Raw genomic sequence first — 25,223 nt, forward strand, 5'->3', positions numbered from 1 at the left:
GGAATGTGCTGTATATACACTTTTATCTCACCCGCCCACACACATTCTTCCTGTTTACAGTAACACATTTGTCTTAGCATTATACTGCTTTTGGCCTTGACAGAATCTGTTCAAATTAATACAGTGTTCAGTACTGCAATAACAGAATAGCTGTAGTTCTGCAATTTCTTTTTCTAATCATTTGAAGCAGAGAAATCTGACTGCACTATTACGGATCTTCAGTACAAGATAAAGGTATTTCTTTCACTGCAAATAATTCTGTGTAACTTCTTAATCAGTTGTTTTATCTTCTTGATAAAGTTGATCTTCTTGATCAGTTGTTTATTTTCTTGAAATTCAAAACAGACTAAGATTTTCAAAATGCTCATATACATGCTATTAACAATGTTAATCACTATTATGATCATTTTGTTACCATGCAGTGGATACTCAATATATGGCAGGAACATGTGGCAGTTGCTTTGAAAACAGTGTCTGTAATGCTTACCACCAATCAATCTTTCCACTTTAGAGATTCAGTTAGATGATTTGCTGACAGCACAAAGCTGGCAAGTGGCAGAGTAAAATGGAATCCAGGCATCTTGGATTCCTAAGCCTAAAATTTTAAAATTATACCTTTTTGCATTTCCATTAAAATTTACTGTTAACTTACAATAGTTCTTAAATATTTTGCATAATAATGTAGTATGTGAAGGTCAAACACTGATAGTTCAGTCAGTCAACTGTTTATTGATGATCTCAGTTGTGTTAATTACTAGTATTATTTGACTTACCCTCCGGGTCCTTATGGACTTGAGGAGCCAGACACTCTTCCAACTGCTTTGAGACACAGTAGAATTAAGAAGTGTAAAAGACATTCATACAGTTTGGAAACATGAAACATTGCTTCATAAATCTTGACTTTGCAGATTGCAGGAGGAGGTGTAACTGAGTGATGTACCCTGATAGGCAAATAGGATTTTTCATAGGAGGGTTTTCCCATGCAAAGATCAGTCTCCTTTATGGAATCACATGAGAAAGACATAGAATCTTTAGTCCATTTTGCATATGACGTGTAATGTAGACAGTGGTAGGAGAGCAGTAGGAGAGGCAACTGGAAAGGAAAGTTGAGGACAAATTGTGTAGGATCCTTATATTATGCTAAAGGGAATACATTTTATTGACAAAGTCATTGGCAGGTTTTGAATATGGAGCTCTGTGTTTCAACCCAAGGTTTTAAGGAGCTAACTCCAGAGGACGTGGGGCATTAGAAGGATGAATAGAAAGGGCCATGCTTAATTGGAAGTGTCAGTGACACCTCTAGGTGGAGGTGCCTAACTGTATTTGGAAATCAGGATTTATTCTCAAGGTATCCGTTAAGACCAGTGACACAGACATACAGAATAGGGACTAGGATGGAAAGAGATAATAGGGCAATGCATAAGCATATTTGAGATTTCACAGAGAGAAAAAGTACAGTAAAATTTGGAGGGGTTCAAGAATAGAATATTTGAAGTAATATGTTTAAGCAGGCAAAGTAACAGCAACCTGAGTTGGTGCAGAGATGGGATAGGAAGAGGAGTAGTTATGTGTGATTACAGAACTTCGTCATAAGAGTACCATAACATGGATGATTAAAAAAAAACAAACTGAAGACGGTGTGCATGTTCAATGATGTCAAATGCTGTAAATGAATTGAAGAGGATGCAGATGGAGGAAAAGCAGTTGGATCTGCTGTTTTAGAAGTAGACTTGTACAGTTTGAGAAGGCCATTTCCATAGAAGGGTGGGAAGTAAAAAAGATCGCATAGGTTAAAGGTTGATGACAGCACATTGGAAGCAGAAAAGTAGAGTGATCTATTTGGAAGTTCAGTGATGAAAGAAAGGAAGAGATGGAATAGTAGACTGAAGAGTGATAGTATTGGACAGATATGTTTTAGATTGGGAGAGATTTAAGCAAGGGTGTTGACATACTCTACAGTAGTATACTATGTGATAGGAATCTATAGTACACTATGTATACTAGACTATCTGTTGTATGTATCAATAATATGGTATAAATCTACAATGGCTTGATATTGTGGGAAAACAGGTACATAAAAATTGACATGAACATTCATGATGCATCTTCAATAACAAGGTTTTGTTCCATTAATACTTAACTAATACAATTCCATTTTTAGTAAGCGATTATTATTAGTATTGATTCCCACTTAATCCTTTGCAATGCCTTAAAGTCTCAGTGTATTTCCTCCCTTTATTAAAAAGTAATCTTTCATGTTTGAGTTTTGTCAGAGAGCAAGATAACACAGGGCGTACAGCATAGACCATGACATCGCTGGAACATTTTAACATGATTTGATTTTATAAAACACAATACAATAGGGATCAGGCAGTGCTTTGTTTTAAAACATTCACTGCTGGAATTCAGTTATTTATGCAAAAGTTTGCTGATCAGTAGGGCTCTGTCCCCTGATGCCAAGTCGTTAAGCACTTTCTACAGCTTATTGTGAATAATGCAGAGGGTCAGTGGGACCCTTTAAACCCAAATCCAGAGACAAGCCTTCTGAAACACATGGTCTCCCACAGTCAAGCATTGCAACAACTTTCCTATCTAGAAAAATGCCACTGAACTTTCTGAGTATTGATAGCTAGTTTTTACACTCATAAAACTGAGGGAGAAGAAAATATTCTTTACTCAAAGTCCACAACATTAATACACATATGGTCATATCAGTGTATGCACTGTGGATGTTTAACGATTTAATGTGATTCGGAATTAAAGGATGCCAGTAACCAGAGCTCAATTCTTAGACCACAGTCATTTCTCTGATGATGTCATCTAGTGTCCTATTATCAAATACCATCTGCACGTTGACTGCCTCCCAAATGTTTCACCCAGCTCAGAACTTTCTGCGCAGCTCCAAACTTGGATGCACAATTCAGTAGCTCGTTCCTAGTCAATTCAAATTGAACATGTTCAAAACTGAATCAACTAACCCCCAAATCTGATTCATCTGCAATCCTTCCTATCCCAGTAAGTAGCAACTCCACACTTTCAGTTGCCCTAGCTAAATACTTAGTCTCCCTCTTTCTCATCCCTTTTATTATTGCTCAGAAAATTATGCCAGGTCACCATGCCCAATCTGTATCCAGAATCTGGCCACTTCTCACCACCTCCATTGTCCCCACATCATATCTGGTCTGGATTGTTGAAATCTTCTTTTCAGCTGCTCTGCTTACTTTGGCCCTTGGCCTACCTACATTCACTTTGTCTACTAGAGGGTCCTCTTAAAATGGAAGTCAGATCCCGTCACACTGCTGCTGAAAATCCTCCAATGGCTGGTCACACACTCGGAGTGGAGTGGAATGTAGCCCTGTTGTGTTGAGTCCGCACACAGTCACCTCCCTGTCCCCGCTTCATCCCTTCTTTGGCCTTCTCAGCCACAATTCTTGCCATCTCTCATTCTGCTGAAACTATCCTAGACTCCATGCCTTTGCCTCTAGGCATGTGCTCTCTACATAGTCACATGACTCCTTCTCACATCTTTAAGTCCTTTTTTTTCTCAATGGCACTCAGTGATATTTTCTCTGAACTTCCTAAATTAAATCCCCTGGGTCCCCCTCTTTCCTTGACACTTCTTATTCCCCTTTTCCCCCATTATTTCTCTCATAGCACTTACCAGCTTCAAATTTACTTATTTAATTTGTTTAGCATGCCTCCCCTAATAGGGTTAGTTCCACAAAGGCAGGATTTTTGTCAATTTTGTGTATGACTGTATCACTGTTGCCTAGAACAGTGCCTGACCCTTAGTAGTTGCTCAGTAAATATCAGTATTTGTTAAAGAATCACTAAAACATGGTAGAGTCAGAATTTCATATGCTTTCAGAGCCCTTCTCTACAAAATGAATAAAGGTATGATGTATGGAATATATATAATCTGGTTTGCTAATTGTTCCTCTACCTGGCATCTCTGTAATTATAACAACTTTATGACAAATTGTAAGATCATGGCATCCAGTCCCATCACTTGATGGCAAATAGATAGGGAAACAGTGGCTGACTTGCAGATGGTGACTGCAGCCATGAAATTAAAAGACACTTACTCCTTGGAAGGAAAGTTATGACCAACCTAGACAGCATATTAAAAATTAGAGACATTACTTTGTAAACAAAGCTCCATCTAGTCAAGGCTATGATTTTTCAGTAGTCATGTATGGATGTGAGAGTTGGACTGTAAAGAAAGCTGAGCACCGCAGAATTGATACTTTTGAACTGTGGTATTAGAGAAGACTCTCGAGAGTCCCTTGGACTGCAAGGAGATCCAACCAGTCCATCCTAAAGGAGATCAGTCTTGGGTGTTCATTGGAAGGACTGGTGTTGAAGCTGAAACTCCAATACTTTGGCCACCTGATGCGAAGAACTGACTCAATGGAAAAGACCCTGATGCTGGGAAAGATTGAAGGCAGGAGGAGAAGGGGACAACAGAGGATGAGATGGTTGGATGGCATCACTGACTCAGTGGACATGGGTTTGGGTGGACTCCAGGAGTTGGTGATGGACAGGGAGGCCTGGCGTGCTGCAGTTCATGGGGTTGCAAAGAGTTGGACACAACTGAGCTACTGAACAGAACTATGACAAATCATAAAGTTTTCAATATTATTATTTGAGAATGGCTTGACAAAGATAAGTTTACTGGTTCATTGTGAATATCTTACTTATTAAAAAGCAAAATAATAATGACTGTGGCATTACAATTTCTATGTTTAAGGATATATTACCTATAGTGAATAGAAAATAGAATAGATTTAATTTTCTGAGTCCCTTATTTCTTCCAAAAACAAGGATATACATATGTATGTGTAGTTTCTAGATTGTGATTGAAGCATTTGATTATAATTGTTTTTAAATAACATCTATATTTTGGGGGTAATGTTTTGGAAAAAAAATTCCTTTTCCGATAGGCAATAAAATAGCATTTTGGCTTGATCTGATACTTCCTGTGAAAGAAAAATTCATTGAATTTTAAATCTGTTGATTCTACCCATAAAGTTCTTTTTAAGTACCAGATTGGTGACTTGAAATTTAAATCGTTGTCTCATGAACTTGATGTGAGTTTGGTTATGCATTTGTATACATTGTTCATGCTGTTTTGAATGATAAGTGTTGCCTCCTGAGGAAGTTCAATTTCATTAAGGTCTATATTAGTATAGTCAGAGCTTTTATATTTCATTAAACCCACATTTCACTGGTCCTTAAATAGTGACAGTTGGATAAAAAAAGTTGAGGAAGAGAATCAGTCATAAGAGATCAAGTGTGTAATGAATAGAACGGAAGTTCTTTTAATCTTTTCTGTATGTTTTATTTTTAATGATGCAAAAATAACATTACAGACATCACTGTTAAAACCTGTGTGTGTGTGTGTGTGTGTGTAATACATTTTAAAGATTTGTTTCCTCTACGTCATTCCCTATCTTAAATAACATTTTCTGAACTATCTATTAGGTTCTTTTATTTTAGCCTGTATTTGATACACAGACATTTATATTGGTAAAGAAAAATCAGTATTTGTCCTGTGGAAAAAATGTGTGCTTATATATCTGTCATAAAACTATTAGATTCCACAAGAACCCAAGGCAAACTCATTTAGCTATCAGGTGTAATTGTGCTTTACCTCAAATGGTTTTCTTTCCCTAGAGGACAGTCAGGAATGCTGGTGGCATCAAATGCTCAGGTCAGCCTCAAACTAAACAAGGAACTTTTTAGCTCTGTCCACCAGGCACACTCTTTTCTCCCCCAAGTAACTATTGAGTCATAAATCTTCCTCTGGAAAACTGATTTTCAATTTCTCGTCTTCACACTAAAAAATGGTCAATATATCGGCAATGAGTGTTATGTATTGCTCACTGGCCAGTGATATCTCTAAAGGTGGCCTGTTACATCCGAAAAGCAAAGGGCTCTGAGTCCTGTAGGGTGCCAAAACCTCCAGTCAGTTTAGTCAGTATTTCAGACAATATAGTTGGAAAAAACATCAGTCAAGACACATCACCGTTGTATACATTAAATATCTTTGTGCATCCCATTTTGGTTAACTTTTCTGGCATTTCTAAATGCTGTTGCTGTATATGCTGCTGACAGGGAGCAAATTTCATTATTTCGAATTTCGGCAGCCTTTCCTTCTTTAGCCTTAACTTCCTTGTTGAGGTGCTAATGAGCTGTGAAAAGGCCAAATGGAAGAGGAATAAGAGCTCCAGATAATCCATACTCTGATAAACTACTCCCTCAATAATTGGCAGTTTATGGTTCTTCTGGGACAGTGGCAGAAATAAGCAATGGTGGCCAAGTATATGGAGCAGCACGTGTTAATAACATTGTAGAAGAGGTTTACAAGGCAATCAGAATTGTTTTAAACAAATGTCACGTGTGTACCTTCAGGCCTAGGCACAATTTGATTATCCAAAAGCTTTATACGTCAGATTGAGCTGCATCCCAGGATTTCTAAATCAGAAGGTTCTAAACACATTTGTGACTATCTCCCTTCTAGCTTCAGTGAATTTCCTCTTCCTGATTTATAGTTTCCCCAGAACAAAGACATACTTGACCTTCCTTTCCTGCTCATTTGCATGTTTTTAATTCATCTTCACATTAAAGTTTTTAATTGCTGCTATATTTTAATACTCAGGTTTTAATTCGTTGTTTTAATTTGTGTTGTGGCGATAATTCTGTTTCCTTCCTAGTGTAATATGAAATAAGGCCAATATATTAAAAAATACCTTTCAATAGAATAAGTAGTAATTTTGTAGAAAATTTCCAGGAGTTATACTAATCAAGAAGATGATAGCTGACACTACTCAAGAGTATTTTTTTAAAAATGAAATATTGTTTTTAAATATAGTATTGATAGTCTCAGTATGTGAACAAAGAAAGCTTTTTTATCCCTTTTCTTTCCCTTCCTATTTCAAAAAGTAGAGCAAACAATTTGAAATATGCCAATAGGCATTTTTTTAGATTTTGGCATATGTTCCAAGTATGATTATATATCAACAAAAAAATCCCAGTGATTGTTGTTACATATTTTATAGTATCCATAATTTTATGTGGTGATTAAAAAATTTGAGTGTATCAGTAAATTTTAGGGCATTTCACTAAAGAAGCCCATTGTAAATATTTAAAAATCTTTACATGAACAAGTTATCTGTTGAGAATACAGAAATTGTACACTAAAGCCAATTGTATTTTAAACATATGAAAGTATTCATAGAAGGGTCTATGAGAGAGACAGACTAGATGAATCAAAGAATTCTATCAGTGGTTCCTGGGGTATGTGAAAGACATGTCATCATTACATTCACATAAAGTATGGCACAGTATTACAGTTTGATTTTTAAATGCAATTTTACCAATCTAGCTATATCTGGGAAATATTTCTTCCCTTTAAGTTATTAAAAATATGTGAGGTAACTTAGTTAAAATTACAGGCTTCTATGAAACAGATGCTGAGTTCAGCTCCCATCTCTGCTCTTTATTGACGGTAACCTTGGGCAAGTTTCTAACCCCCATATATATCAAGTATCCTTCCTGTAAAACGTAACCAATCAGTCAGTTCAGTTGCTCAGTCGTGTCTGACTCTTTGTGACCCCGTGGACTGCAGCACACCAGGCTTCCCTGTCCATCACCAACTCGTGGAGCTTGCTCAAACTCATGTTCATCATGTCGGTGATGCCATCCAACCATCTCATCCTTTGTCGTCCCCTTCTCCTCCTGCCTTCAGTCTTTCCCAGCATCAGGGTCTTTTCTAGTGAGTCAGTTCTTTGCATCAGGTGGCCAAGTGTTGGGGTTTCAGCTTCCTCATCAGTCCTTCCAGTGAATTTTCAGGACTGATTTCCTTTAGGATGGACCTGTTGGATCTCCTTGCAGTCCAAAGGACTCTCAAGAGTCTTCTCCAATACCACAGTTCAAAAGCATCAATTCTTTGATGCTCAGCTTTCTTTGTAGTGCAACTCTTACATCCATACATGACTACTGGAAAAACCATAGCTTTGTCTAGACAGACCTTTGTTGGCAAAGTAATGCCTCCGCTTTGTAATATGCTGTCTAGCTTTGTAATATGCTGTCTAGATTGACCATACCTTTTCTTCCAAGGAGCAAGTATCTTTTAATTTCATGGCTGCAGTCACCATCTGCAGTGATTTTGGAGCTACCACCACCCCACCCCCCCCGCCCCCGCCCCTGCCGCCCAGCAAAAAAGAAAGTCTCTCACTGTTTCCACTGTTTTCCCATCTATTTGCCATTAAGTGATGGGACCGGATGTCATGATCTTCGTTTTTTGAATCTTGAGCTTTAAGCCAACTTTTTCACTCTCCTCTTTTCACTTTCATCAAGAGGCTCTTTAGTTCTTCTTCACTTTCTGCCGTAAGGGTGGTGTCATCTGCATATCTGAGGTTATTGATATTTCTCCCAGCAGTCTTGATTCCAGCTTGTATTTCATCCGGTGTAGCATTTCTCATGATGTACTCTGCATATAAGTTAAATAAGCAGGGTGACAATATACAGCCTTGATGTACTCCTTTCCCAATTTGGAACCAGTCTGTTGTTCCATGTCCTGTTCTAAATGCTGCTTCTTGACCTGCATACAGATTTTTCAGGAGACAGGTCAGGTGGTCTAGTATTCCCATCTCTTTAAGGATTTTCCACAGTTTGTTGTGATCCACACAGTCAAAGGCTTCGGCATAGTCAATAAAGCAAAAGAAGATATTTTTCTGGAACTCTCTTGCTTTTTGTATATGTAGACAGTAAGCATTCCTTATGTTGTAAGGTTAAATTAGGTAGTGTAATGGTGTCCTTGCAGCAACCTTACAAATAGTAAACACTCAATATATTATACTTGTGTTCTGTTTATAAATTCTATAATAATTTAGAGGGTGATAAAAGCATTATAGATTAGAGCATAGTGTAGAATGGGGAGCACCTAACCACAAGATAAAAAAGATGATACACTGGGGTTTCAGAAGAACATATTACAATATCTCTTCATATGCATACTTTGTTTGAAATTAAGAAATTAGTAAATTTTACTAATATACAGGTTCTTAGATGATGTCATGTAACATATGTTATTTCATGTCCTCAGTCAGAAATCTTTAATCAGATGGACTGGGCCTTATTTATTGGCATCACTGGTGTTCTGTATCTGTTGCATTCCCTATGAATAGTTAGATGGGTTTACCAATTGTATTATCTTAAGTAGTAAAATTGTTGTTATTCATTCTCTAAGTCACCTCCAACTCCTTGCAACCGCATGGACTGCAGCTTGCCAGGATCCTCTATCCTCCGCTATCTCCCAGGTTTGCTCAGATTCATGTCCATTGAGTTGGTGATGCTATCTAACCATCTCATCCTCTTTCATCCCCTTCTCCTCCTGCTCTCAATCTTTCCCAGCATCAGGGTCTTTTCCAATAAGTCAACTCTTCGCATCAGGTGGCCAAAGTATTAGAGCTTCGGCTTCAGCATCAGTCCTTACAATGAATATTCAAGGTCAAGGTGCCCAGTAGTAAAATACCTATTTTTCAATAAAATGGGACATTTTTCAATAAAATGGGAGTGTCCCAGAAAATATTTCTTATTGCATAGAAGTGTTCTACATATTTTTTTCAAAGAAAAAAAAAACGCAAGTATTCCAAAAATGCTGAACATTTCTGTGTCAGCAATGGCTATGCATACTATGCTATTTCTCAGAGATTTCCAAAAGCAGGAAAAAACACTTGATCTCTCCTTTCAAGGGAAATTTCTGTATTAATCGATGATTAAGAAAGGAACTACACATGTAAATCCATGGCTGATTCATGTCAATGTATGGCAAAAACACTACAATATTGTAAAGAAAGGAACTACATTATATAGGAAATTTGTGCTATGGAGAGTGCATTTCAAAAAAGAATGTTTGACAATATTCTCATGATCATGTGTCAGTTATGAAATCTTTAACATCTACACACAGAAACTTGAAAGTAGAAAAATTTTATTTAAAATATAAATGAAATGTTTTTGTGAGGTTCTGAATCCCTATTATAAATATAAACATGTTTTCATTTGATATTGCAAGAAGTCCTGATTTGGATGATATAAGATTAAATTGTTTTAGCTAAAAAGTTTGTAATATCTAGTAGATTGGGTGCAAAATGAATAGGGGAGCTAAGTCAAATCAGTCCTCAAAATTGCTGTGGAACAAAGTGACTTAAAAAGGGGAATATACAACCCCAAGTGTTATTTTAATAAAATGAACAATTTTCAGAGTTGAAGAGCATTATTGTAAGGTTTAGGAAAGGTCATGCAAGAGATGAGATTTGAGCTGGAACTTAAAGAATATGATTTAAGTATTGTGGGAAAGTGGTTTTATTTATTTATTTTACTATTCTGTGTCGGTAACAGAGAAATAAACAAGTAGGAAGGTAAGACATGAAAATTAATGATTCGTAGGTTTCCAAGCTGTGAAAGGGAGAATGGAGGAAAAAAATCTGAGACCATTAGATAATAGGGTATGAAGTTGGGACTGTATTCTAAGAGTAAAATTACCCATGTTTATTGCATGTAATAGTAAGAAACTCAGTAGAAACGTCACAACTATTCTCGAGTTGGGTTGAAACAAGCTGAAGATAGATGAGAAGGAATCAATTTGGGGGGCATGTCATCAATGTCATCCTTGTGTTGTTTTAGCAGAGTTTCTCGCAGTGTTGGTCTTGACATTTAGGGCCTGATCATGTTTTTGTGGCAGGGAGGTGGGGGGTGGTAGTATTTCCTTATGCTGCTGCTGAGCTGTGCGGTGTAGAATGTGTAGCAGTGGCCTCAACCCTCTAGATGTCCTCAAAGTCAGCAGCACTCTCCACCCCGCCAGTGATGATCCATACTGCCTCCAGATACTGTGAGATGGCCCAGGAGGGCAGAATAGCTCCTGGTTGATGTCACTAGGAATGAAAAAGAAGAAGTGAATGTGAAATAAATTGTGAAAGCTGTTGTTTGCCAGACAGCTTTCAACCAAACTGTTGAAGATAAAAGAATAAGTCATTTCAATAATAATAGAATTTTTTTTTTAGACTAAGGCACACATATGTCTTTTAAAAAAATTATTTGACTGCTTTGGGTCTTAGTTGTGGCTTGCTCGATCTTTCACTGTGATGCATGGTCTTCTCTAGTTATGGCACGTGGGCTCTAGAGCACATGGGCTTGTTCGTTGCAGTGCGCAGGCTTATAGTTGCTCCAGGCATGTGGGATCTTAGTTCCTCACCCAGAGATTGAACCTGTGTCCCCTGCATTGAAAGGCAGATTCTTAACCGCTGGACCCCCAGGGAAGTCCCCACATATGTCTTTTTGACATACATTTTCTATGTCACACTCACTTGGGAATCTGTTTGGCATTCCTCCTCATGTTTTCCACTGCCTCATTTTATAATATATACATATATACCCTTAAATCCTCTTACAGTATCTTCCCTAAATCTGACTTTTGAGTCTTTCATTCCAAGATGTGAAAGGAAATATTAGTACATCAAGAGACTGAAAACTTGTCAAAAGGTGTCACACCCTTTATTTCTCTCAAATACAGTGAGCCTTTGTCCACTCTTCTCAGTTCTCTAAACCTTCAGATTAAGAGCTTTAATTGTCAGTGAGACCCTGCAGTGTAAACCTTGAAGCAGGCACATTATTGTTAGGAGCCAGTGATAAAATGGATGAACTGCCCATTGCCCTCAGCTGACTAACCTACCTACAGGAGCAGGCCAGAGGACTGCTTCCAGCCTTTATTACTTGGCTTGAGGCAGAGGGCAGGATTTGTGGCTGATAATGAAATCTATCCAGAGTCTTCCCAGGGCTTAATATCATTTGAATTTTCCTTATAAATGTCAAGCTCTCAAGGCCTTAAACAAAGGATCTCTTTCTTCCCTTGAAGAGAATAAGGAGACAAACAGTACGCTAAGGCAGTAGGTACTTTCAATAGAAGTGAGGTGTGTTGTTTCTTCTCTCTGCTCGCTGTGGAAAGATGCAATATCTTTGGTTTAACTGACTTATGAAAAATGCCCTAATATTAATATAAAGTAAGATGGAAAATTATTACCTGGCAGGCACTAGGAGACTCACTGTTTTATTCAACAAAGATCTAGTATGTTCTACTCTTTGTCAGACACTGTAGTGAACAAAACAAACAAAACTCTATACCCATGGAGGTTATATTTAATGCACCATGAGGGTTTTTCTGAAAGATATACCACACCAACCTTCTAGGAACAAGGACAGGAGATGAAAAGCATGCAAATTAAATAAAGAGAAAACCCAAGGAATTTAAATGATATATATGCAAGGAGATGGCATAATTCAAGTAGCTGGTGTACCTAAAAGAAGTAGAAATAACCAGTGCATTTGAGGAAGTTACCTGTTTAGCCAAAGTATGTTGAATTAGGTTACTATTTTTTACAACCTAGAATCAAAGTAAAAGCAAACCCCCCTTTGTTGATGTTACTGTTTACTTCTGTATTCTGTGTTGTACAAAATAAGAACAATGAGGTAATGGCAGTGACTTTATAAAGGTTGGATGGGAAGGGTAATGCTGAATGTTGCTAAAACTCTGTATATTATCTGTAAGCCTTACACACACTAAGTTAATATAATCATATCCATTTTCAGGTATGTACCCGGAGTCTGAAATGAAATAACTTTGTCAAGCACACACTGCTTATAAATTCTAGAGGCTCAGGAACTTGAAAGGTTTAGCTGACTCTAAACTGAGACCAAATTGGAGTTCCCTGAAGGCAGGCACTGGTTCTGTGCACAGTGATGCCTTTGAGACTCTGCTGCACACAGGAGTGGGGGTGGGGCCTGGGAGGGCAGTGAGATTTTAGAGAAGGCTGGCTTGGACCTTCAGTGGAGTGGCAGAGCCACCCAGTAGGGTCAGTTCGAGGGGGAGAGGTTGGTGGGAGAAGCGATAATTAACTGTTGGAAATTCTTGAGTCTGTAAACATAAGTGAGATTTCATATGGGAAGCCAATCATCAAGCAAAGGCAACTGCATGTTAAGGGTCTAAGTCAGTCTGACACCTGTTTTTTGTACTTCAAAGTTTGATTGGAACACCTCCAGACTCATTCACTTATGTGTTGTCGACATCTGCTTTTGTGCTGCAGTCTGCAGTGACAGAGCTGAGGAGGTGCAGCTGGCCTGCAGTGGGCTGCAATGGTGGAGGTATTCACTATCTGGCCCTTGACAGCAAAAGTTTAAGGCTTAACCATCCTTGGATTTATAATAGAGTAAGATTCTCCACTGAAATACGAAACGAGGAGGCTAGGATGAGTACAGCTCTAGTCAGGTTTGTGTATTTGGGTGAAATCTAATCTGATAACTTGTTGAAAAAATGAATAAATAGCTAAGAATACTCTGATAAATAAAGCAAGAAGTTTTCAATGGCTGTGTGGAAACACATAATGGTTAATTTCCTTCATAGCTCACTATTGAGCATTTTCTGTGTGTTATGGACTTCCCTGGTGGCTCAGACGGTAAAGCGTCTGTCTGCCTGCAATGCAGGAGACCTGGGTTCGATCCCTGGGTTGGGAAGATCCCCTGGAGAAGGAAATGGCAACCCACTCCAGTACTCTTGCCTGGAAAATCCCACGGACATAGGAGCCTGGTAAGCTATGGTCTATGGGGTCACAAAGAGTCGGACACGACTGAGCAACTTCACTTTCTTTCTTTCTGTATGTTATAGTAAACTCTATTGACAGTAGTCTTTTGGGGGAAATGTTATTTATAACTTAGTGAAGTAAAAAAAAAAACAAAACAAAATAACTTAGTGAAGTGAAGTTGCTCACTGGTGTCCGACTCGTTGCGACCCCATGGACTGTAGCCTACCAGGCTCCTCTGTCCATGGGATTTTCCAGGCAGTAGTACTGGAGTGGATTGCCATTCCCTTCTCCAACTTAAACGTTATTTATAACTTAAACTTTATATAAATTTTATATAATTTATATATATAAATACATACAAGCTTGGAAAATAATGAGCCCATTTTAAAAAATGTTGGTAAGTAAAAAATCGTTTGCCTAAAGCAATATGCTTATGAATTCTTTTCAACTCAGTATCATCCAGTGAGTCATATTTGTTTTAGATATTTATAAAAGACTGATTAAAATAAGTAAAACTTGGTATATTTGCATTAGGCCTACTTTAAAGTAGGTAAGATCGAGTTGAGGAAAATAACATTAGAAATTGATTTGGTCTTCTTAGACATTTTGTAGCTGTCTTATTTTAAATTACTTTTAGAAAATCCCTGATTGTTTGAATTCCCAGCTTATGTGAATTCCAACCAAATATTGACTTTTAAAATTACTGACACATACCAAAAAATATCACAGAGTTCATCTTCCTTCTTTGGAATCCATGGATCTTATATAATATTCCTCCAGCCCTTCAGAATGACAAGAAGGAATATAGGGAGTCTGATTTGTCCTCAAGCATCTTTTGGTGTGAGCTCAAGCTTCGTCATCTGGAAAATGGGCCCCTCTTTGGTTGATTGTAAGAGTTATATGATTTAATGTGTGCAAAAAAATAACTACGCTGGAAATCCTTCATGAACTACCAAGTTAATTTTGGAGAAAGTTGTTTCACATAGTTGTTTATTGATATTTATCAAAAAATTGATTGTAAACTTCATTTTTTTAAAATGACATCTTCTTTATTGGTTATTTTGTTTTATTTGGGTATTTTATTGGGTATTTTGTTTCTATTTAAATCCTTTGTTATTTATTTCTAAACTTCCTTAGGCTTAAGAGACTGCCACAGAAAAGGAATTAATGGACACATAAATTATTAAAAGAAATATTGGGAAGAAGTACATACATTTTTTTTAATGTCTTTTATCAGGTTGAGGAAGTTCTTTACTATTCCGAGACTGTTCTGTGTTTTTGTCATGAAAGGGTATTGGAAATTGTTGAATGTTTTTTCTACATACATCAGTAGAGATGATCATCTGTTTTTTCCCCCTTTATTTTATCATTGCAATGTATTACATTTGTTCAAAATGGAGTAGAGTAGACTTACAATGTGTTAGTTTCAACGTGTACAATAAAGTGAGTCAGTTAGATATGCATATATATCTATTTGTCTAAGAGTCTTTCCCCTTATATGTTATTACAGAATGTTGAGTCCAGTTCCCTGTGCTGTACAGTTGGTGCTTGTTGGTTATCTGATTTATAGGTAGTAGTGTGTATGGTAATCTCAGATTTAAAATCATGGATATATGCTACCACGATGCTCCTATTTTTTAAAACATGATAGTTGGTTTGTTGTTGTTCAGTCACTTAGCAGTATCCGACTATTTGCGACCCCATGTACTAGAGCCTGCCAGGCTTCCCTGTCCTTCCCCATCTCCCAGAACTCAAACTCATTTACATTGAGTCAGTGATGCCATCAAACCATCTCATCCTCTGTCGTCTCCTTCTCCTCCTGCCTTCAATCTTTCCCAGCATAACAGTCTTTTCCAATGAGTCAGCTGTTTGCATCAGGTGGTCAAAATATTGGAGTTTTCAACATCAGTCCTTCCAATGGATATTCAGGACTTATTTCCTTTAGGATGGACTGGTTGGATCTCCTTGCTGTCCAAGGGACTCTCAAGAGTCTTCTCCAACACCACGGTTCAAAAGCATCAGTTCTTTGGCGCTCAGCCTTCTTTATGGTCTGTCTCTCACATCCATACATGACTACTAAAAACACCATAGCTTTAACTAGACAGACCTAGTTGTAATGTCTAGGTCTCTGCTAGTAATGTCTCTGCTTTTTATTACGCTGTCTATTGTGATAGCTTTCCTTCCAAGGAGCAAGCATCTTTTAATTTCATGGCTGCAATCACCATCTGCAGTGATTTTGGAGCCCCCAAAATAAAGTCTCTTACTGTTTCCATTGTCTCCCCATCAATTTGCCATGAAGTGATGGGACCTGATGGCATGATCTTAGATTTTTGAATGTTGAGTTTTAAGCCAACTTGTTCACTCTCCTCCTTCACCTTCATCAAGAGGTTCTTTAGTTCCTCTTCACTTTCTGCCATAAGGGTGGTGTCATCTACATATCTGAGACTGTTGATATTTCTTCCATCAATCTTGATTCCAGCTTGTGCTTCATCCAACCTGGCATTTCATATGATGTACTCTGTGTTTAAGTTAAATAAGCCGGGTGACAATTTACAGCCTTGAGATACTTGTTTCCCTATTTTGAACCAGTCCATTGTTCCATATCCAATTCTAACTGTTGTTTCTTGACCTGCATACAGGTTTCACAGGAGGCAGGTAAGGTGGTCAAGTATTCCCATCTCTTTAAGAATTTTCCAGTTTGTTGTGATCCACACAGTCAAAGGCCTTAGTGTGGTCAATGAAGCAGAAGTAGATGTTTTTCTGAAATTCTGTTGTTTTTTCTATGATCCAACGGATGTTGGCAATTTGATCTCTGGTTCCTCTGCCTTTTCTAAATCCAGCTTGAACATCTGGAAGTTCTTGGTTCACATACTATTGAAGCCTAACTTGGAGAATTTTGAGCATTACTTTGTTTGCATGTGAAACAAGTTAGTTAAAACATATTTTATATGAGACCATAAATTAGAAGAACAAACAAGTTTTAATGATAAATAATTGATAAATAAAAATCAACTACCCAAAACAATTTAATTCACTGAATATTTATTAGTTATTTTTGTCCTGTCTCTTCTATTACATGTGGAGGCAGGGTCTCTGTTTTCATAGACCATAACGGCTTGTGTAGTATCTAAAGGCACATACTGTATTCTATACTTGAAGGTTGCTAAGAGAGTAGATCTTAAATGTCTTCACCACAAAAAAAGATATGGTAATTATGTTACATGATGGAGGAATTAGCTAAAGCTATAGTGCAATATAGGGTTCCGTGGTGGCGCAGTGGTAAAGAATCCTCCTGCCAATGCAGGAGACATGGGTTCGATCCCTGGGTTAGCGAGATCCACTGGAGAAGGAAATGGCAACCCAATCCAGTATTCTTGCCTGGGAAATCCCTTGAACAGAGGAGCCTAGTGGGCTATTGTCCATAGGGTTACAAACAGTAGGACATGACTGAGCACGCACACACATAGTACAGTATGGAAGTGCATCAACTCAACACACTGTACACCTTAAACTTACAGAATATTCTGTATCAATTATATCTCCATTAATTGGAAAAAATGAAAGGTGTATGGACTGAAAAATGATGAAGGAACATGAACTATGGCCTTCACTGAGAATGTGTTTTTCAGATGTATTATCAGACACACATAGGATTTTACTATAGAAAATGTATTTTAGAATCATATGTTAGCTCTTATAAATATCTATGCTTTTATGGTAAAGGCTCATCTCCTAGAAACGTAGGGCTTGGTAGTGTATTAGAGGGGCTGTGGATTTTTATGGAGGTAACCAAGACACAATTTAGTGATAGATTATCTAAGAAATAAGTTTATTTCTCTTTCAGAACTCTTTATCTTAACTGGCTAGATGTGGGTGATCCAGGCTTCAGAGGAGAACCCTGATCATCCAGGGACCAAGGTCCTTTTGTCTTGTTGCTGTCATCCCCTAGCTACCACCTGCACCCCCATGATCAAGGATAGCTCACCCCACGTCTGCGTCATGGTCTGCGGGAAGTAGAAAAGGGCCAAAAGGAGAATATATCTGTTCTCCTCAGGTCTTGACTAAGAAGTCACACACATCCTAGCACTCTGGCCAATATTTGGTGACATGCCACACCTAATTAGAGGAGAGGCTGGGAACTGTGGTTTATATTCTGGGTAGCCAAAGAGTCCCCTCAACTGTCTGTGACTATAAAAACAAAAGTGGAGAAGGACAGATATTGAAGGACTAGCAGTCTTTGCAGTGGCTAGTTTTTTCTAGGTACCAAGGTGAACGCTTTAGATTCCAGATCCATTTTTAAAATAGGTTTTTGGATGAGTTTTTTTTTTAAATCTCATGTATCTGACACACATGTCTGTACAGTTGATATACTGTTCTTAGACAGAACGTCTAAGCATGACATTGCATTTCTGTGAGACAGTCTGTAATGGTGAACAACACCAACTATGCTGATATTGAAAATCACAGACAAGTAATAGTAACTGTAGTGTATAGGGTTCAAGGAGTGGATGTGGCACTTGCCTTCTTATGGGAAATACTGATGTCAGCTTTACTTTTTGCTCAGCTTCCTCCATCTTATAAAAGAGAGTCTGCTTCACCACCTGGGCTGTGTCACATGGTTGCCTTTCTGCTGTCCCCATCTTCTGTATGATTTTGGTGTCTGTATCTTGAAGACATCATTTTGAACTTGACATCTGATTTCTGATTCACCAAAATAATGGGGTCCAAGTGTTTTCTTAGTAGTTTCAAAACCATTGACTCTGAATTTGTAGAAATGAACACAAGAAAAAAAATAATTTTTTTTAAAAGGCAAAGTTGCTCAGCTGAACTGTGCTCTGAATAGAAATAACTTTGGTCAACTTATCAACTCCTTTTACCTTTCTTTAAATGGACCCATCTTGGGAGGGGGGTTTAGGGGAACATGGATGCATGCATGTGTATGGCCGAGTCCCTTCTCTGTTCACCTGAAGCTATCACAGCATTGTCTTTTAATTGGCTATACCCCAATGCAAAGTAATCTAAAAAATATAAATAAATGGACGCATCGTATATACATGGCATATGATAGCTTGCAATACAGTTACTATAGTAATTTGAAATTAAAATCCTTCCCAGGTGATGAAGGAGATTTGAATTCGAATGGCAGTTCAATGAATATATATATATGAACTTGGAATATCACTTCATCTAATCATTTTACTTACTTTTATTGATATAATTAACATATAACATCATATTAGTTTCAGATGTATAGCATACATGTGATTTATGTATATATTGCAAAATGATCATCACACTAAGTCTAGTTAACATCCATTACCACTCTTAGCTATAAATACATTTCTATTTCAGTTTAAATAAGTTATACTAGGATATCAGCTTCTTAGGTGGCACTAGTGGTAAGGAACCCACCTGCCAATAACATAGGCGTAAAAGATGTGGGTTCGATCCCTGGGTTGAGAAGATCCCCTGGAGGAGGGCATGGCAACCCACTCCAGTATTCTTTCCTGGAGAATCCCATGGACAGAGGAGCCTGGCGGGCTACAGTCCATGGGGTTGCAAAGAGTTGGACAGAACTGAGTGACTGAGCAGACAGCACATAGTAGGATATTTTGCAAAAGCACTGTTTCAAAGATTCTGTTTCTTCATAGTAGATACTTATCAAATTGTGCTAAGGATGTGTGTTTTAGAGTCTGAAAAACCTAGTTTTAAATACTAGGTCAGTCAGTTACCTTTGTGACCAATTTTTCTGCTCCCGTTTCCTCATCCTGCTATTTTCTGTCATCCTGACCTGTTGTGGTGAAAAATGATAGAATGCACATCAAGTGCTTAGCAAATTGACTGACACTAAGTGCCCAATAAATAATGGCAGCTGTTGTTCTTGCTATTATAGATGTGGTTGTTGTTGTTGTGATTGTTGTTTTAATATGGCCATACAGTAGGCCATAATTTTTCCTAAATCCTCATTAGGGCTTAACTTTGAACTGAATTTCAGGCACAAGCAATATTAAAAATTACCTGTTTCTGGTATCATTAGACTGAATGTCATGTACAGTGTTACATGATGGATTAATTCCTCATAAATCACTTCTGTAATCATTTTTCATACTTTGAATAATACCCTGGTTTACATGTTATATCTTGGAGGAAACACAGTGGAAATGTGGAAAGAATATTTGCAGATACTAATCCTGGTTCCTCTGAACTGTTCCTCTATTATTTAGTAAAAGAACCACTTGGTTATCCCTCTGTAATCCTTTAGCTTTCAAATAATCTTTCACTGAAGGATAAAAAGATTATAGAATACACCAAACAATTCACCATTCATGCACTAACTTGAGACTCTATAAAACAGAAGTATGACACATTTAAAGGAGCTAAGTGATAACGTTTTCAAATATACTTGAAGCATTTATACATTCAAGAACAATAAAACTGTTTTTTATCCAGGTTAAAACTCATAGCACATTTTAAGGTTGAATTTGGGGAAGTTGCCAAAATAGAAGAGTTTCAACAGAAATATAAAACCACTCAGTGATAGATTGTGCCCTCTGGAAGAGTCCCAGCTATTTTTCTAAGAGCTTTGTGGTTTGCTGGGTTGCTGGTTTCACTACCTATATGTTGCCATTTGATGACTTATCTCAGTTTGAATTGCTAAAATCATGCTTCTAAAAATACACACAGCTCATTCAACTGTGTTTCCTCATAAAAACCATTTGCCGTTTCAATGAACATTGGTCCCCAAATACAGGCATCACAGAGCATTTCTTGGAAACCAGAATATGCTGAGCATTTTATATGCCTCATCACATATACTGTTTTAAGCAGTCCTACGGAGATATAGTTTTATTTTCTTTGTTTTGCAGATGGGGAAACTGAGACACAGAGAAGTTAGGTAACTTGCCCAAGGTCAGATAGATAGTAAACTGGATTTAAAAAAAAAATATTTACGTCTGGAGTAGTTTCAGGGCTATCCCTCTCCATTTTATTATGACAATTTCTGTCACTGAAATGAGTTTCCAGACATTTGTCCTGGGCATCGCAGGACTAATACATATACCCATTTGTCTTCCCTCATTACTTTACTTTTCCCCTCTCTACTCCTTCACCTTTATGCATTAGCAATATCTTCAAGGAATGTAGTTGACAATATCTAGTAATTCTTCATGCAAAAGGGTAGTAATTAAGCCTCTGGAGCGTATGGATAATGTTGAATAAATTTTAGTGTTCCTAATTTTGAAAACAACTAGAATTGTTTCATCCATTCATTGTTATGCCTCTCATCTGAATCATTATTTGCCCAATGTACTGCAGAGAAACATAAACTACTGTTATAAAGATGGAAATTAAAATAAGATCAAAGCATAGGGGAAAAAATTAGTTCTAGTTGATGATACTGGCACTTCCATTCATGAAATGATTGGTATCTCTTTCTTACGCATCATTCTTTTTTTTTTTCTTAATACAAAACAAAGATCAAGCTTCCTAAAAAGAAAAATTCTTTACTGTAATATGTATGAATTGGCCACAGGCTAAGGTCAAATATGTAACAGTATGACAATGAATACATATTTTGAGTAACTAAAACCAAAAGTACAAGCCTCTCTGTGTGTCCTTGTTTGTTTCAAAATTCTGTTTTAAAGATGAATATAAAGATGTTCTTCCAAGGGTTTTATTGCAAATGTGCAAATGTGGAATTCAGCAAATTTCTTCTTTCATGGGATTTACTTGTACTGAAATTCTAGAATCATTTCCAGTTTTGTTCCATGAACTATAAAAATTTTTTTCATCATGATGCAGAACATGCTTACATATACATTTAACAGACATACATATATATGCATACTTGAAACAGAAAATCACACAACAGTCTAGTCCGTAATATAAATGGCACAGACTGGTATTTTTATTCTTTTTATTTTTAAATAGACTATTCCTGGTCATCCCCACTGAAATGATTGAAAAATCACTGATGGATCACAACTTACAAATTTGAAAAACAGTGGTCTAGACAAAGAAAAACATTATTTACAGCCTAACTGACAATTTTGACCATAATCAAGTATATATGTAGAATTGATTTATGGATATAAATAATGAGTTATTTGTGTAATTTCACACAGCTTATCTGTTTGAATTTAGCTTTAATATGGCTGTCTTTGCAAAGTTTTTGTTTTATGAATATCCTCAGACAAAACTTTTAGATTCAGAATTTATGAGTGCTAGACAGCATGTCCTTGAGTATAAAGATTTGCCTTCTAAAATTTTCTCCAAAAATTCAAGCCTCTGTAAATATCTGTAAATCATGAAGTGTTTACTTTTTTAATCTAAATTGTGCAATGGTAAAATATAGTGTTGTGTTACTTGAGTAATAGTGTCGTTTGCAGTTTATCATTTGCAGAAGATTATTTGAACTCAAGATTGTTAATAATTTTTAGAACTTTTAAATAAGAGCTAGGTTGAGTTTCCAGTTTCAGAAAGGTTTCATTTAATTGATGTTTACTCTTAGATGTTTCCTGGGTCATTTTTTTAAATAGGAATTTCCTGGCCCTTGAAATTTGAACAGTGACTCAAGAAGGTAACCTTGGAGAAGGCTGTGTTTCCAAATGGTTCTTATGTGTAGAAGAATCTAATAATAATTAGAGCTATCAGCTACTGTATTGGGTTCTTATGCAGGTTCAGGCATTCTGCCAAACACTTTATATACTCTCCTTTAATTCTTACAGCAGTCTTAGGAAAGTATTATATTATTGTTCTCATTTTACATAGGAGGAAGCTAAGGCTAATGATGCAGTTAAGTAACTACCAGGGTGACAAGACCTCAGCTGCAAGTCAAGATCCAAAAACTGATCGACTTCCAGAGTCCTTGGGTTTTATAACCACTTTCTACTATTCATAATAAATGTCCTGTCTCTTCTCACCCATAACCCAGGGAAGACACACTATCCAGGATTTGATTGTACTTTTCCCCCACCTACACCCAGGGCTACTGATTTGTATAGTGCAGTGAAAAATAAAATTTGGAGCCCCTTGTTCAAAAAAGCAGGAAGGAAAGTGCTGTTCAAATGACCAAAATATAAAGCTGTTTCCTTTATTCTATGATCTTTCTCTCAACTTGCCATTGTGTTTTATATTTGCTATTCAACATCATACTGAGTAGAGAAAATTAAAGTATTAGCGTGAGTTTTACTGCCCATTGTTATATTGTGCAATTGCAGTTGTAAATGCAAATATAAGATCATTTAACTTAAGCGGAATCACCAGCATTGCACAATTTGTATTTCAGAGCTTATATATGCGTCTGTATTTCATTCTTAACGTGAAAACGTTGTACGACTAACTCAGCTGTGTTTATTTCACTCCTTGATAGGTGCACTTTCTACTTATGTTCTGTGCCTTCATCTTACTGATAAGTAAGGAAGGAGTTGAAAGGAAAGGAATCATCTTGTCTTATCTCTCCCTTTCTTTCTCTGTCATTAGTTGTAGCATAAATGGTTGGCTAACACAGGAAAGAAATATGAGTATGAAAGGATATGATTGGGTTTGTTGGTTGTTTTTGTTTTTTTAGCATTGCTTTCTTTCTGCATTGGAAGATAGTTCTGGTTCAAACAGAAACCATGATTTCCTGAGGCTGTCAATGCCATCCCTCATTCAGTCATAGACACTTGCACTCAATGGGAGTCTGCTCAGTTCCCACATATCGTGGGTCCACCAGAATTCTAGGCTCACAGGACACCAGAAACACTATATGCAAATGGGGAAGACATACATAATGTACCTATCTCCTCTGCTCATATGCATACTTTATCACTCCACTGAACTTAGAAAGCCCAAGTTCAAGGATAGAATTATTAAGAATTTTAAGGCAGCAATGTCAACAAGCAGATAAAACAAGCAAGGGATCGTTTGAATATTGTAAAACTGCTCAGATCTTCCAACCATGAGGCTATTTCTGTCTACACATATTTCCCAGGCTATCTTTTTGTGACTTTTTTCCTCCTACTGATGACTTTTAATTTATTATTTATATTATTTGGGAGTAGAGGGAAGGAATACGTCATGGAGGTTGTTCTAACCCCTAAGACCTCCAGAACTTGCCTTGACCTTGGGGAGGGCCCATGCGACTACCTCTCTTGTGACACTTATATTCTGTTTGAGATCCTGAAGTTGGATAATTTTGACTTAACAGGCTGACATATTGTGCCAGTTCTCTAGAAACAGGTACAGAATGCGTCCTTTGATGAAAATATTACACCAAAGACTGCCTCTATGCTTTTTTATCCTAAAGGATTTAATAGTTCAAGAAACTTATCATATTAAAGTTTCAAAATTGGAGCATTTATCAGAAGAGCACAATTAAGTTGGTGCTGGCAGCTCAGTGGGAGAAGGCCCAGAATTGCTGGGGACTGGAAATTCAAGGCAGACATGGCAGAGAAGAACCATCAGAAGGATGCATTTTCTCTAGGCAAGATCATGACCTCCCTCCCCCCACAAGTAGCTTCTTGTGGTTCTACACTGCCATTTGTTTCCTTTGCAAAATCGCATTTGTCAGGGCCCAGTGCTTGCTTGCTATCTATAGGGTGTTCAGAAGATTCTGCTCCAAATATTTTTCCAGTGTTTTTGCCCTGACTACTTTATTTGCCTATGTCCCTTACCTCGGCAGGAAACCCTCTTGAGTGTGGTCCTCCTCAGGATTTCTAAAGCCGAACCACCTACCATGCATGTGCTTGACCTAAAGAAAAATTTATGCAGATGCTCCTATTTGTTCTGATTTTTTAATATTGATAAGTGCCTTAAGGTTAAAGCAGCAAGTACATAGGTTATCCCAAGAGCTGTCTCGTATCACTTGGTAGTACTGGTTCCATAGCTCCGGAATCTCCGCAAGCACACAGCCAGGTTTAGAGGTCACTATTCCATTCTGTCAAATACCGTCTGCTCTATAGACCTCTTGAGGTCTCCATTGCTTGGCTAGAGGTGGCAGAAGGTATAGACATGCATTGCTCTCCAGAGGAATCCTTTCTCACCAGATTTCTTCAGTCAGTCTCCTTGCTTCCTCTTATATACCTTAGAGTTAGGTAGTAGATGAAGGAGGGTGGGACAGTTTTGTGGTCGCTTCTTAGCAATTCCTTCAAAGGTGGCCTGGATCTTAGCTTCAGAATTATGAACACTTTGTAACCAGGGTTTTCAGCTTTAGGATCCCAGGAGAAATTACAACTGTTGAGAATATCAGCTGACATCCTGCTAAATAAATTTGATAGCAAATACTTTATATTTTGCTTTGCCTAAGATAATGTCTTATTATTTAAACCATGACCTTCTGGAAATAAAGGCTTAATTCATAGAAGTCATTCTACCTTTAGAAGTTTCAGATGTATGAATGAAGTATTTTTTTATTATACCTTTCCCTCACTTATTTTCTTATTGATAACTTTTCTGGTCTGGAGATTTTCAGAAATATTTCATTAGGAGCTCTTAGGAAGAGATGTTTCCTTTACCGTCATTGTGAAAATTACATAAATAAAATACCAATAATGTATATAGAGGACTCAAAATGTGAATTAAAAAGTTTGCCTATGGATGAAA

General features: G+C 37.3%; 1 protein-coding gene across 1 annotated transcript in view; it reads left to right on the forward strand.

Annotated features, from left to right (window-relative positions):
• Positions 1 to 25,223, forward strand: part of DMD (dystrophin) — a 2,165,569-nt gene that overhangs the window by 577,618 nt on the left and 1,562,728 nt on the right. The gene's annotated exons all lie outside the window — the stretch shown is intronic.

This window comes from Dama dama, chromosome X (assembly GCF_033118175.1).
Source record: "Dama dama isolate Ldn47 chromosome X, ASM3311817v1, whole genome shotgun sequence".
NCBI lineage: Eukaryota > Metazoa > Chordata > Mammalia > Artiodactyla > Cervidae > Dama > Dama dama.